We start from the raw sequence: 16349 nt of genomic DNA on the forward strand, positions 1-16349 counted from the left end.
CCGTCCAAGTCACAGGATCTCAGATTTTAACAATGTGGTAACAGAAAATGTAACGAGTGTTAGGACTATAGCTTTCACGCACAACAGTAACATGTATCACTTTTGAATTTCCACTAAATTTAAATTAATTAATAAAATAAATAGAATTTAAAACACAACATGCCACTTGATGGGGAGAATGGTCACATTTTAGAACAGTTAAACTGAATATTCGAGAAAATGCCCAACAAAAACGGAAATATCAAATAAAAACACAATAATTAGTTCGAAGGATCATAAATTTGCCTATTATTAGCTCATTTTACTGAAAACTTGTATCTTTTCTTCTCTCGATAGAAATCGAAATATCCGAATTGGAAAGTGACGCGTTTCAAACTGAAACCAAAACGCATTCTGTATTTGAGAAGCCTGAAGAGTCGTCATCGCAGTCGTTACCATTGCCATCGTCGTCAAAACCACCCCAATAAACCGGAAATTATGTAGGGACCTAGGCTCTCTCTTCTATGTACAGTTTTCTACCCAAACAGCTTGTCAGTCCTCAATATATATATATACATGCATATACATAACACACCCCAAGGTTTCGGTATATGCAATTTTCCCTGCACTTTTCCTATACTCAATGTGCGGCAAAAGGAAACCTCTATCGCACGTTGCACACAGATCCTTTTCGCTTGTCCGTTCAGTGTTCGAAGGTTTCAAAGGCAGAGGGGCTCTCTCATTTCCCACTCGGGCGTCATATCTTTTAACGTCTCGAGACCGTCACATAGTCGTCATTGTAACAGCAGAAGCAGCATCATCGCAGCACGTTTACAGTCCGACAACAAGGTACATGAGGTAATAAAAAAGGTTCGTCCTTTTTATATAATTTTAAGTGAGTGTATATGGGAGATTTAAATGCGAAAGGAAATTGGAAAGTTTTCTTATGATTTCAAATTTGATTGATAAAAAAAGATCAATATTCGGTTTCATCGTCACCATGATTTCGGGAGTGCAACGAGGGCGAATGATAGGATAGTTAATTAAAGGACATAGCCCAAGGAGATTATTCCGGCGGAGTTGTTGAAATTATGTAGACACACTCCTGTAAATTAGATACATGCTTAGCTTGTGGCATCATACGTTGAGGGAGATGCTATCTAGGCAGCTATTACCTCAGGGACTGGGACGATACTTATTAATCCAACATTAAGGATAACATGAGGATATAAGCATAGAATTCAATAATGGATATATCTGTATCTTTGACAGAACATGAAACCATATTTTAAGGAATAAAATCCGATTTTTCTTAACGTTAGGGAGAATTTTGAAAGAAGCCTCAATATTGTGACAGTTCACGTCCCCCTTCTATCTGCAATATGTCCTGGAACCCCCGTCGAATGCGATTAACTTTGCAGTAAAGCTGGGTAAGTAGGACTGTATATTCGGAGATACAATTTTCACTCATTACATATCTCTAAGGTGAAGTGACAACCTTAGAGGTATTTTGTGTTCGCCATGAAAAAAAAAAAACTTACAGCAGTATTAGTGCATGTGGGCAGGATCTATCTGACATCGACACAGATTTAATTGTATCTGGGCGAAACGTTGCGTCCTGATGGAACTAAGCTTACAAAATTGTTCATTAGGTAAAGCGAATAGAAAAAAGTATAGTTCACCCAAGTCAGATCGTCAACGCTACATACTACGCAAAAGCTCTTCCATGTGCTACTCTCATATAGCAACACAGAAAGAACATTATGACAGGACAGTCTCAACTTGATCTTTCTGTGAGATAACTGCATTTCCAAATTTTAAACAAAGCAGCGAAAGCGGATCTAGGGCGGTTAATGCGTCGGACAAACCTGCCCATTAATGCAGATAGGAGGAGCGCGATTATCCGTCAGACCAGGAACCTTGGTTTTGTTGGTGATTATCTTCAGTACAGCTCTACTTGCCTCTTTTTCCAAATCCAAAGTCATTTGACCAAGATACATAACCCAATGAGAGAGCAAACAGATGTCATCGTGGATTGAATTCCCCCACGTCCTCCACACAAGGCAGTATGAAGAACGTCACCGATAACAAGAGCAAATAATATCGGTGACAGGAAGCAAACCTGGCGAACTCCGCTTTCGACCTCAACATCCTCTGGGATTTTACCTCGGTGCAGCACGTAACATTTTGCGCCGCTGTGATAATAGTTATTAATTTCCCCGGAATGCGCCTCATAGGTAGAGCACTCCAGATACACCCCTTCATACTATCGAAAGCTTTCTCGAAATCCAGGTAAAACGAAGGTCTACACTCCGCGCATTTTTTCAAAATGATTCGTAGGGTCTTGATGGGGAGCATGAGGAGCCGGAGCGGTAACCAGTCTGCTCTCTATCCATCAAGCTCTCGAGGCAGAGAGCGTGCAGATACCCCTCCAATTGTCACATTCAAAAGGGGGCCCCTTGAATGGAACGAGACTGAAGAAGGAATGAAGGTTCTGGTGTTTTAACGTAAGTACCTTGTGTGTAGGCATAATTTCACTGTCTTCTTCGGACACGGATTGATTTGGAGACCACAATCAGAGTTCCGCCGTGGCTAGCAGCACGGTACGGGCTTGTACTGAATTATAGGAGCATATACGCTCAGAGGGCCATCCCGGTTCCCATGGTATCCGATAATCTCTGGTGAGGCTTTATGGCAAGAGCACTTCAGATAAGACTCTTGCAAACTCCGGTCAGTTTGCCCTCCTCGAGTACGTGGGGACGGTGCTCCACAACGAATGGGGAAGGAATACTCCTTTTTAGGTACGCCCCAAATATGTTGGTGAATAGATCGGACCTAGTGTTTATTGCCAGCTTCACCTCTTTGTTGAGAATGTCGGCCAAACCTAGAATCTTATGGTTGCGCCCGTTAAATAGGACCCTCACTTACCTTCCGTTGTTTTGGTCATGAGGAAACCAAGTAGCAAAAATTTCTTTGAGAAAGGTGGACAAATCACCTGGTATAAAATTTGTCCTTGCAATATTTCCATTACCATCCTATAAGCCCGACCCAAAGAATTTATGTTATCTTGCTCTTTCGAGTTTCACATCGATAACTGAAGGTATTGCGCGGTGGTTAAATGGAACCATCGCGCAATACCATCCATCTTTATCCTCGCAACATTCTATTATCAGCCTGTAAGCCCGACTCCAAGGGTCTGCATTTGCATAGTTGTGTAAATCAGTTTTATGTGGCTTGCATGTGTCTGAATACCTCTACCGACCGTCGCAACCAAACTTTCACCAAGCCTCCGATAAAGTTTCATTGCCCGAAAGCATGCAGTTCGCAACTCAGTGATCTCATTAATCTAGCAATGAATAGGTTACCTATGGGTCGCTATCGTTTTCTGGACATACATCGTATGCTTTCATGACCGTTGGGTAATCTCAGCGATTTTTCAATCGCCGTTTTTGCTAAAAAGAGTTCATCGTCCACCCGAGTAGCTCATATGGCATTGTATGAGAAGACTTTTTAGAGCTCAATTCCCCCTTGATCTCTATGTAGATGGGTCCTGTGACAATAGTCTTCATCAATATGTCAAATGACTCTTCTGACTATCGTAGCGCTCATGTATGTTAACGGCACAATAGACTCCAGACTTCTTCGTCTAAAAGAATGGCAGCAAATTTTGCCTTCGAAAGACGACTGAAAGTCCCCCCGATAAGAAGTAGAACGACGCTATTTACTTGGCGTGCATTGCCAACAGGTTATCGACGAAGACCAAATGCTTTGTGATCCTTCGATTACTGGGTGAAGAGAATTTAATCGATCGCGGAAGAGACTACAAAATGTGTCTTAATAGGCTTATTCCCTCCGATATCCGTGAGGCGGGTTGAGACACTTGTACGCCCCTGAGTCATCTAACTCGAAAGGTGGGAAACTGTCAATGAAAGTAATGACTACGCTTGTGCGTAGTCAACTAATTTTTGGCTAACTTACTTAACATTTTCTAACGAATATACAAAAGGTGCAAGTAGGTCTTCCGTTAGATCGTTTTGTGTTAAGGCTGCGATAAGCGGGAAGGTAATACTCAATACCTCAACAGTATTCTCCAAATTACTCCCTGTCGTTTTGTGTTCTACTGCGGATTCACTTCAGAAATCTAGTAAGTATATCTCAAAAATGATCCCTGCGTGCCTCCCCAAAGGTCCGTCCAACCTGTGTATCGAGACTGGTACATTCGTACATTCGCACAGTAGGGTAAACTACATATGTGAAGTATGGGGTAAGCTTGTTTTTCGACATGATCAGGGAAGTGGTCAATCGGAAGAGATCCTTAAATCTAAGTAAATTTTGTGCTCGAGGGGGGCATAATCTGCACTTATACGGCCCAAGTAGATGAGAGATCACTTCAGACAGTAGGAAGTGAAGTTGGAGGTGATCCACTCTTCGGTGCAGTCGGTGAACTCACATAAAAGTGAGCTGCTGGCTGCCAGATTTTCAACGTATTTTTCATGTACATGCCTAATTGTGAAAACAGATGAGCTTGCATCTAAGGATAACTTAGGGTAAGTAGAAACAGTATCTCGCGTGCATCTTCTTCGGCTGTGGTCGGTCAGGCAGACATGAAAATACTAAACGTGATATATTGGCTCCTCCTCTACGCAATTTAGATAACTTAATTTCGATCTGTTGACAGAGATCAGCAGAAGATCAGCTAATTCACGTTTGGTACAGTGCAAATTGCAATGCAAAAAAACAAACCAAAGTCAAGTACGTTTAGCCGCTAAAGGCCGTTTTTCTAGATACTTCTGAAAGTCAGTCACTTGTGATACCTTAGTTCCGAGATAAACATAAAAACGCCAGATCTTGATAGTATGCAAGGAGAATAAAAAAGGAAACGCTACACTTCAAGGTGAGGACAAAGGATCACAGCGTGTAATCTAAAATTTAGAAGGTGGAACTAGTGCATTTGGAGCTTAGCCGGGAAACGAAACCGAGGAACTTATCAGGCCCCTCACCGTTGGATTAGACCTGATTTTGTGCGACAACCGATTGTAGTGGTTGTCGATGCAACAGATTTTCTAGTGATTGTTGTTTAGTATTGTGAAGAACATAGGGTCGTCTTCAGAAGGACAGCAGTAGACACCCAAAACCTGCTATCGATTCCACCTCGCTTTGGTCTGAACCTTCATATAAACGAAAATGGGCCATCATAATTTTAAAATGGTGAAAAGAGCTAAAATCGAAACACTTTTTCGACATTAAAATCCAATATTCTACGTGGGTCCTTCGTTTTACATGGCCGCCCCTTCTTGAATATGCCAATATGATCTCCAAACTTCGCCACGAATATCCACTTATTTGAATGCATACAAAAAAGATTCTTACGACCTACCTTACACGGTCAGTTATGGCATTAGTCAGAATGAAAAAATTATGGCAAACTGATCGTTTTTTGATGATGACTAATGAATATTTAAATTTTTAAACAAAATCTGTCAGTCTGTTTGACTAATTGACTTATGTAGATGATAGACTGACGAAAAACTGACCGTATATGATTTTAGAAGAAAAAAAAAAGATCGACTTTATGGGAGTTAAGTTTAGCGGCAGAACCCGATGAATAGTATTGTTATTGACACATAGGCATCAACTTGAAGGAGGCTTGCAGTGCTGAAGCTCCTCATGATGTGTTTCCCTTGGCTGGTATATCGAATCCAAAGGATTATTCCCTCAAACTGCGTCCATCTCAATGTTACTTTCGACAAAAACTTCATTAATGTATGATATACACTTAGGTGAGCGTCAAAAAGGATTTTTTTAGACAATCTCACTTATGTTCGTTTCTTATAATTAATTTTTTTTAAATTCCTGTCTATAGACGTGCCACACATACCCCCATTCCTATAGACTAAGCCGGAGCAAAAAAATAGAACGTGACAAATTTTCAACACCTTATTCTCGCCTAACACATTAGATGTTTCCTTAATTTAACAAGAGAAAAACATGAAATGCATAAAAATCGCAGAGCAACAAAAAATTTGTGAAGCCTTGCGAAGGACAATACCAGCAACAACACCACTAATAACAGCAGCCAGAATAATTCCTTCGTGAGTGCATACCATGCATGTAAACCCCTGCGAAGATATCCGTATACCATACACACTCAAAAAAGGACACAATTTGACTCTTATGTCGTAGTGAATGCAGCTGTCATACCCAAGCTTACTGCCATCGAAATAAAATGCACGACAGTAACCGTACCTCAGACTAAGTTACGAGGATAAACAGGGAAAGTGTGACGATTCGCTTTGCCGTGCTCGTCTCGGCTTCAAACCTGCAACAGAAAATGGACTTACTCTCATATGCATGGAGTTACCTAACCATTTGTGTGTGTCCTTCATAAGCTATTGTGATCCTCGCTCATTTCGAATAGTCGAAAATGTACAATACATTTGGGTTCTAAATTTTATGAAAATCCATTGCATTCATTTGACGCAAGATGTTTTTGTTTAATTTTTGAAGGAATGGCTGCACAATTATGAATAGGTTTGACTGGCAAGGCATGGGTTTTTTTCAATGCATGTATACCGGGGGATGATGACGATTTTGATGGCTTTCAGAGGACGACTGGATTGAAAATTTGGGTTAGTTTTTAGGGAAGGGAGGACGATGACCATTGAAGTGTTGTTGCTAGACTGACTATGGAAGTTTGTCCAGGTCTCGGTATGTCCATATTCGAGGGACCAGAGATGAGGAGAGCGTTTCGATATGAAATGGAAGGACAAGCATACATTTTTAGTAAAACCAAAAGAGCAGATATACTATTTTGAACCCCATTCTGAGATTCTGAAGTACTGAAGGTTATTGAAAAGGCTATATCCTGTATTCAACAAGAAAAACCTTTAGATATATAAAGTAACTTTAAGGATACAGAATTTAGTAAACTTAAGGAAATAATAAAACCTTGGAAAGATCCCAACTCTCCAGCACTTCCCATTCGGTCAGTTCTGTCGTCTGGGTCCGGTCAAGAAAATACCCCTACAAGCAATGCAACCACGATTCTCCTCGGTTCAAAGTACCTCGTTTTCGGCACCGCCGTTCCATGTCCTTTTCTCCCAAACCAATAACAAAATATTGTGCAGATCAGTTCCGTATCGTCTCCCATTAAGCCAAATAACTGTGTCTAAAGAGGACATCGACATTTCGAAACAATTCCAAGGAGATGGGCACTGCAGACAGCACCATTCAGTGCATAACACGCTTCTCTTCCTTTCTATATTTGCATCTTTCTCAGCTCACGCAATTAATCGGCACGCAGATGTGAATCCTCACATCAACTGGAACACTAAGATACCGTAATGTGACGTTATTTGGAGTTTGTCCTCGTCATTATATCTTTGGATAAAAACGCACATTTTCTTTTTGCAACACATTCAGTGCAGCTTGCTTCGACGATTTTTCTTTTTCATTCTTCAGGGATAAGACATGTGTATGTAATTTGGAGTAGAGTGTACACGTTTGAAGGGGATGATATATGCCTATTGTAACTTCCTTGTTTGGTTTTTGTTAGGCTCAGGGTTTTCATGGATTGGTGACCATTTGGTTAACATGTGCCAACTATGTAAGACTGCATTTGATGAGCATTTGTTGTACTGAGCAGAAAGTCTTGCATGACAGACGTCTTGAGAAAATTGAATAGACGAAGGATAGTCATTTCTTATTCTTGTAGGAATCTAATAAATTTTAATCTTTTGTTGTAAAGCAAGCGAAAATCCTTAAATATTGTAGAAAATTTTAAATGAAACGGGAATTTACCGGTGGATCAGTGATTTTTCGCAGCTTGCACGGAAGAAATGATGCGTGGAAATTAGGGAATATCATAAATCCTACTTTTGTTCCCGGTCCCCGTCCCGGAACCTTTTGCAAACTTCGCAAAAAGTAAAAGGTGTAATTTATGAATGTAGGTCAAATCAAAGGTACATACGGTTATGTGTTAATCCTATGCGATGGAAAAGCAGGAAGGGTAATGCGTAACACGATTTGATTCCTTATTCAGTTATCAAAAAGGAAATAAGTCCAGGTAAAATGTTTCGGGCGTGATTGAAATATTTTAGGCCCTTAAAACAGTAGAACGGTTTTTGAAAAAGGGTAGAATGTTGTCTACCCATAAAAACGAATATTCAATTTTAAATTATATGTGGAAATCTGAATTTAATTTTAACGTTTTGCAGAAAAAAATGTTGGATATTTCCAAAAAAAATCCAGCTTTATTATAAAAGAAAATCACCAGTACTTACGGTAGTAACTAAAGTATAGGCTGTATGACACTTACCTGGAAAAGAGAAAGAAAAAATGTCAAAATTTTTAAATATGTTAGTGATGATAAAGCGTCAAATCCAAGTCCAAAGAAAGAACTTTACAACATGTCCTTTCGACTAAGCATTTAGAATATTAAATAAAGCTATTATTGCTCCCATAATAATGCAGTGGTAAAAAATGCTTGAAACATTGCAGGCCTTCCTGCCCAACTCTTTTTCGTTCATTGTTTCTTGAGTCTACTGCAGGGATTTAACGATCACGTGACCAAGAAGTGCGAGGAGTAGCGTCAATACCTCAGCGATTCAACACAACACATCGCAAAATGAATCTGCCAAAAATTTGCTAGACAGTGCTCCCGCGGCGATTACCAGCGCGTCTATTTGTAACATCGATCGAATCTAATCTTCTTATGTAACGGCCAACGACATTAAAGAAAACCCGATCCCGAACCATCACCAAGATACTATCGTATCAATATACGCTCCCAGGAGGGAAACCCAAAAACGATCTAGCTCTGGTCGAACAACCTCCAGAGGCAAACTTAACGAAATCCAACAGGCGAATTAAATTGGATGATTGTTACCAGGCAGTACTTCATTAATTCCCTATACCACCAGCAGTTCAACAGTAACAACACCATAAACCCACAGTTGGTATCACGATACTATTTTCCAAAAATATTTGCTATTTATTCCCAAAAACAGGCCTGAAATTAACGCTTATCGATAGAAGACCCCCATAATTGACGGCATGAGGTACGTCATTTACTCGTATATCGATTTCTCTAAAGCCTTTGATCTCCTCAACCACAACATGCTCCTATCCAAAGTCTCTTTCCCCCAACTTGCCTCCATCAGTTATCACATATTTTTATCGAGAAGAGCCAAAAAAGGATATCCTTGGTTTCGACATCAGTAAGGTTTACCAGTGGGTGAATCAGTCCCTCTTGATGGACATGGTATCCGGCATGAATCCCCGCACTTACGAGTACATCATCCTATGTACTTGAAGGATCATGTGTAACAGGAAACATTTTATTTGCGGTCATCAGGCTTCGGTAAAAAAAAAGTGCCTTTCAACATCTACACATCCACCTTTCATAAGAAGTGCTCCAAACAAAGTGGAGATCTTCCAATTGACGGATGATTTCCTAATCGTAGTAATAGAGGACTCCACAGAGGATGCTCAATACATCCTGCGCCAACAGGCATGCCTTTTCACTAATCAATGTGATAGGCTCAAACTGCCCCTTAATATTGAAAAATCCTGCACCACCGCTTTCTCAAGGGCCTGCACAGATGTATTTAGACTAAACATCAGCAGCGTCCTCCTTGAATACAAAAAATCCATTACTTTCTTGAGGAGGTCCATGTCGATTTCTCTAGCATGTTGATTCCGTCACTAACAAAGTGCAAAAAAAAAAACATGCAAAAAAGCTGCAAAGATGCTCAACTTCGCGACAGAGACAAGCTGAAGTCTCCACTCGAGAGTGACCATCAAACTATTTAGAGGGATGGTAAGACTCGTCCTTGACTATGCCTCCACAACAATCTTTATACTCAAATACCTCGGGGAGACGATAAAAATCTTCACGGTCGTCTTCCCGAGATAGTATCTTGGCCGCGTGAGTCTCCCCATTCATGTCTTCATTGCTGTAGCTACCGAACTTTTCTCTCCTCCAGATGCACCCTTCTGGCAGTGAAAGAAATCCTAAGTGCCAAAGTCCTCAACCCTCCTTTCTACTTTCTGATCACAGGCAATTATGTCGCGAACTAACCGCAGTGTTCAATAAATTCCAAATAATCGTAGCTAACATGGTTGCTGGTAGAACCCCCAAATTTTTAAAAAATGTCACCGTTTTAAATTCATAATGTGAGGAAGTCTCATACGATCGATGTTGTCTCCCACTATGGAGAGGAGGCCCTCAAATGGGAAGCCATGGATTTCACAATCCTTGGCTATCATCATTGCGGATTCCTTCCAAGCAATTAATGTTCTCACTAGCAAAGCTCCAATCAACTACGTGGCCGCATGATGAAATGAGGAAAGCTCGGCATAAAAAACTCCTTATCCTCTGGTGTCCTGGACATTGCGATAATTTATATAATGCAAAATGAGGCTAATAAACGAGCCAGGGTAGCTGGTCTCTCTCTTCCACCTCCCTTCGCCAGCATACGATGAGAAACACAATTCGCGATGAATAGAACGAAGAATACAAACTTTGCTGGAATGTCTCATGACATTCCTAGGAAGCCCGGTTCCAGGAAATATTTCTCAGTATAAAGGATGTGAAGGCTCTGAATAGATTGTTCATTATTTTTTCCTATAGCAATGTTATTCTAAGATTGGAACGATTCCGTCGACGAACTGTGACTGCTGTGAGGTAGAAAAAACAAATGATCATATCGTCTTTCAGTGTGATAAGTTTTTGAGCCAAAGGACTGATCTTCACTGGACTAAAACTTATAAGCCTTAATTAGTCCTCTTTGTGGCTGGCGGCTGATCTCTATGGATAACCTGGGCAGGTTTATAAGAGAAACTGAAATCAGAATCTAGCCCCGACCTCCAGTTTCCGTCTGCTTCCATTTTTTATGTTCTTTATCAGGATGCTGACCGAGCAAGATCTCGGCTTGTACCAATCGCTCCTCTCCCGGACGAGAACCTCTCTAAGGAAATACTGCATACGAGCAACTTCATTAGCCCTTGAGATCGCTCGTTTAGATTAGGAGTCATCGAAAGCCGGACTAATGAGATTAGCTTTGCATTGTTAGCTTGCCAGGGTCCTGTGGACCAAAACTAAGTTTCACACATAAGTATTCCTCAACATACTTTTCCTATTCTCTTGGTGGAAACTCTGAGCTGCTTTCAAGACTTGGGTGTAACCTTCGATTCAATCTAATTTTGTCAATATCAAAAATCGCACTTCCAAAATGAATGATTCGTTGGCCTATTTTCTTTTGCAGATTTTGAGGCACTTTTGGCATGCTATGCACTGTTTGACCTCATTAATAATGTCCTTACTCATAGACACCTAAAAAGTATTTGCTTATTCGTCGTTGGAATCCTGGATGTGTTTTAGCACATAAATCATGAACCTCTCTAAATATTTCTTTTTGAAATTTGACCGAAATATATGATCTAAGTCCCTTTAAGAGGTTTTAGGGGCTCTAAATAACTTTCGTCATCCTGCATTTCGAAGATTGCAGAGGAATCCACATTGGAAGAGTTAGCTGTAGTGTGTTTATTGCAGAAGGCCTCCTGTTATAGGAGACTCCTGTCTGCTCGGAAGCAATGGACAATGCTGTCATCTCGAGGAAGGAAGTATTTGCACTGCTTCAAATTGGACGAATCTCCCAATTGTCTCGTACATAGCATTTCGTTATTTATACTTTTGTCGGGCTTCATATTTTGAAGGAGGTGCTGAGGTCAAAAGCAAATTGGAGCATGAATTACGACTGCATGGTGATCCCGGTGATATGGGCAGAAAAGTGGAGGTTTCCTAAGATTTACACAACCATTTTTAAAAAAATATCAACCATTGAAAGCCGGACTTATCGAATCGAAAATATATAAAACGATTTTATCCCCCCAAGGACAATAAAATACGAGAGGGAGACAGCCTATCGGTGTCCTTCGGTTTTAAGTTAAAAATGTGAATATATCAATTTTACAAGTTTAATAATATTCCAAACTAATTTCAGACTTTTCCATTCCAAAATCAAAATTTTCCATTTTTACCATAAAGTTTTATACCAACTGTTTACCACTGGATAAGGATGGAGTTTATCCGTAGAGTGAAGATATTAGGCCAAGATATATGTCAGTGTAGAGTTTATATCATATATACATACAGTCTTCAAGCCCTTTTAAGGTTTTGTTGATGTTTCCCTTTGCCTTGGTTGTCCGATTGACAGCTGACAGAAAGCGGGACTCCACAACGAGCTGACAGGATCCTCTCCAATGATTTTAAGTATCAACCATAGCAAACATGGATGTATCGCAAGACGGTGTGGAAGAAAGTGGGCTTTTCTCAGAGAGTAGTTCTCTCTCCAATCCCGCGTTTCTAAATCAATATTCTGATCGAATATGAATTGATTTCTAGGAGATTCAGTATTCGCAATTAGCTTACACTGAACTGTGTGTGCGATGAGGATTAGATATTTTCTGCATATCTTTTTCTCGACCTTTCACCAAAATCTAATCATACTGATAAGTATGAAATTTTGATTTCTGGTGAAACCAATAAACTAATTAGCATGTTCGAATCGTGCGACATGTGAACGATAGACATCAAAGCAACGGAAACAAATTTATTGGAGAAAAAAAAAATACGTTACCGAACTTACCGATTTATGGAAATCAAGGTTAATGCTCCCTTCCGACCAAACAAACAATACCTCAAATTACACGCTTGATAATTATGATTAAGGCACATATTTCGTGCCAACAGCAACCAATATACGTACGGATACGTTACGTAAATGCTTTCAATTTATCAAAGATTATAGAAGTAAGCCTCGATTAGAGTTCATACGTTAGCATTGAAAGTTAGGGAGTAGTAGTTTTAAGTTGACTCATGTGTTTCGGGTTTAGTCATAGCAAGTACGTATCTTAAAATTGAAGAATGTAACAATGGAGCCTATTGGCCACGAAAATTTAAAGGGCCGAAAATTTTACATGGAGAAACCAACATTGATTATCTGTACAGATCGGTTTGATTTATTTCATTGTTCAATAGCGTTAGGCGAACTCACATTGAGCAGATCATCCTTGAATGGCAGTTTTATTTTTTTCGGTTTTATACTTGGTTCTTTTGTACCTATGTATCCTCGAATTACTAGTCAATGGAGAGAGGTTTAATTACAGTTTGACCATCTTCTCAACATTCGATGCCGATGATCTCACAATTTTTGAGTCCTGGTCAAATCCGTTGAGACAGATGAAAAAGGAGGTATCCCTTCAGACTAAGAATAGAGAAATTTGAGCAGACCTCAATTAATGATCCAATTGGGAGGGGGCTACATGTCACTGTCATCCTGGGCTCAGTTTTTTTCCCATTACGACTCCAGTCCTAGTATATAAGATTTCTAACTTCAACCAATCTGTTCCAGAACCATTCGTTGTACACTGCATGTGAAGTTGTCACCACCTTATCAGGACTGCCTGTTGTTCGCCAAAATAAGAAACAAGCATTGATAATTCAGTTCATTCAGATATGACGAAATGCTCATGATATGCATCGGATTAAACGCTATATCAACACAACGGCATACACATGCGGGAGGGCGAAGTATGAAATAGAAATTTTCTCACAACTTTTTATTTTGCAGTTCGTTTTGCTTGCTTGTTACGTTTGTCGGTATCATGGACCTATTCCAGGACTCAGCATATCTGGTCTAAACTAGGGTACAGCGCGTCAACCCTACTTACGCGCTGTCGTACTCGGTCCACTGAAATGCACTTCCACTACTTTCAGGACTGAACTAGACGCCCGTACTCCTCCTATACTGCTCTGCTTAAGTGTTTTTGGGGTTTTATTGCTTGGCGTAGTCAGAACTGCCTCATAATACGATCGAAGTTTGAAACCAAACAAACTGAGAAGAACTGACCACATTCTGGCAGAACTTTTAAAGGGGGACATCTGCCTCATCTACAAAAGGATGACAAAATATTGTGCAATAATTGCAGAATCATTTCATGACAGTGTTACTTTAGGTTGGTCACATTCATGAGAGCAGCAACAACCATACAAAGGCAGGCCCTAAAGTGGCATCCAGAGGACAGAAGAAATGCCCATACGCTATGCATCACATAGAAAAGAACTGAAGTCAAAAGATCCGCCTTTCGGTGCATTGCTTGAATTTGTATGGTGAAAGAAAAGCATTAAGTATGGTTGAAGTTCTTCAATCATTTGGGCGTGAAAAATTTTCGTGATGTTGTTAGTTTTGTATATATGATGGGGAAGCATATACAAAAAAACCATCTACAGACGTGCCAGTTAGCTCTCTTGTACTTAACGCGCGTATAAGCAATAAAATTTCGTGCGGCCTAGAAAAACTCGATTTGCTCCTGTATTCTTCTTGGGCTGGGATTATCCTACATTCTAAGTACGAGTTATATCCTAACTCAAATCTTTTAATCTTACAGCTTTCACTGACCAAACCCTGTGATCAATTCCACTTTTTTTAACCCGGGGAAGGAAGAGAACTATCAAGTGGGAACTGCAAGCAGAACTAATGTGAAAGTTTTCTGCTCTGCAAAGCCGGCCGACGACCTAGATTTACTCATTGCTAACAACGAGCTGCTGCAGCAGATAAAGATCGACGATACAACGAATGATGATCCCCCTACGTAAGTAGATCATGCTGATAGTAGATAAATGTACAGCACTCGAAGTACGACTCACCTAACTTGCTGGTCTTCCTCCGATAGAGAGACAGCGATGTCGTATTAATACAGGAGCCCTGGATTGGAGAAGGGCAAATTAGAAATTGTTCCAAAGTAAATATTGCAATCAAGGAGCTTGCACCCTTTTCTGTGTCCAGACCTGAGTAACAGTGACCTAACCGTATTCAAACTGAAACGGGGGTTAGCGGAGAACGGCTCGGCCTACATAGCTCATGATTGATCAGCTTCACCAGAACTACAATGGGGAATCGTAGGTGGAAGAAGTGGAGGAAAAGATGGTTTCGGCACAGAAAGGGGATTTCACCGCTATCAGAGCACCTTCGCAGGTTGACTTGCCAAGTATAGCGCAGTCTCTCTTATTACGAAAGACACAGTATCCATCGAGGAATTCGGAATCTAAAATCCTGTCATCTAACCAGGTTTTAGTAAAGCAGATGATTTTATGTAGGAATGCTGGAGCAGATAACTTTGAATTCGACAGCTTGGTCCTTCGACCTTAAATTATGAAAATATTTCAAAGTCGGCGAGGCAGGCGGACAGGACGGGAATTTTTTCTATCTTGGCATATTGAGACCTACTTGATTGCAAATGCCCCTACTACGATCGACAACTCGTGTCCCAAGCAATATGCCAAGCGAACGGAATTTTTTTCTATCGCGCTTACACATTTCGAATGCAACTTCGCCAGGGCACACGAGGGAAAAAAATGATGACCATTGTAAAATTTTGAACATTGAAGAAGGAAGCATGAATTATTACAAAATAAAGTCAGTTCCCAAAGAAATTGACCTGAAGAATCGAAAACAAATACGAAAGATCCCAGATTGATAATCACTTTGGAAAATTTGATCGATGCATTTGAGGGGGAGATCATATGAAAATTTTTCGAGCTGATGAGTTTTAGGAGTTATTTGAAAAATCACTAGTATTAAAACATGAAGTATGAAGTTGGAATGGGTTGACAATATCGAACAAACGCCAAACCGCAGGATTCCAAAACGAAGGAACACACGTAAGAAAAGCAAGTTAAGGGACGAGCGAGACACCTTAGCCCTCCTTGAATTGGAGAACCTGATTCCTGCATTGAAAAAACTGAAAGGCAGTTTCCAGTTATATCCAAAAAGGTAAACGCTATCATGGTCTAGTGTGAAAAAAGGTATCGAACTGAGATACTAACGTGTTACCAACGATCAGGATGTTACTCATATTTTACCAATTTGAGAAAAACTATCGTCTCATCTTTCCTATATAGCGAAGTGTCAAAGTCTCCGCCTTTCTTCCTGAAATGGCTAGAACAGGGAAATACACACGTGTATCTACGAAGATTTCAGTCATGATCACTAGTCATCAGTGTTCAATATGTATTTTAACGCTATCTTTCAATAAATCTTCTTCATCCTTTGCCCTGGTCAGAAGCCTAGTTGACCCAGTTTGATCGAGTGCGCTAATTTGTTTGGTCAAAGGACGTCATACAGTTCTCAAAACGCCACCCAGCGTATAAAGCCATCGTTGTTTCGATCGGTCATTTTGACATTTCCCAACGACTTCGATGTTCAGATCAACCTGAGCTAGTGAGTTCTCGTCAGCGCGAATTACATGAACACACCATTGAAGACGTCTTTGTGGTAATTTTTCCTTGAGTGAAATGCAGCCCCACA

The 16349-nt window shown here is 40.3% G+C and overlaps 1 protein-coding gene across 6 annotated transcripts in view; it reads right to left on the reverse strand.

Annotated features, from left to right (window-relative positions):
- The window catches only part of LOC119658789 (transcription factor E2f1), a 92752-nt gene that overhangs the window by 20812 nt on the left and 55591 nt on the right, over window positions 1-16349 (reverse strand). The window contains exon 4 of one of the 6 annotated variants that reach the window (XM_038066500.1): window positions 8262-8296. The exons of the other annotated variants lie outside the window; for them this stretch is intronic. The gene's annotated coding sequence lies outside the window, so the exon portion shown is untranslated. The remainder of the gene's footprint in view (window positions 1-8261; window positions 8297-16349) is intronic. 6 annotated transcript variants of the gene reach the window in all.

The sequence above is a fragment of the Hermetia illucens genome, chromosome 6 (genome assembly GCF_905115235.1).
Source record: "Hermetia illucens chromosome 6, iHerIll2.2.curated.20191125, whole genome shotgun sequence".
NCBI lineage: Eukaryota > Metazoa > Arthropoda > Insecta > Diptera > Stratiomyidae > Hermetia > Hermetia illucens.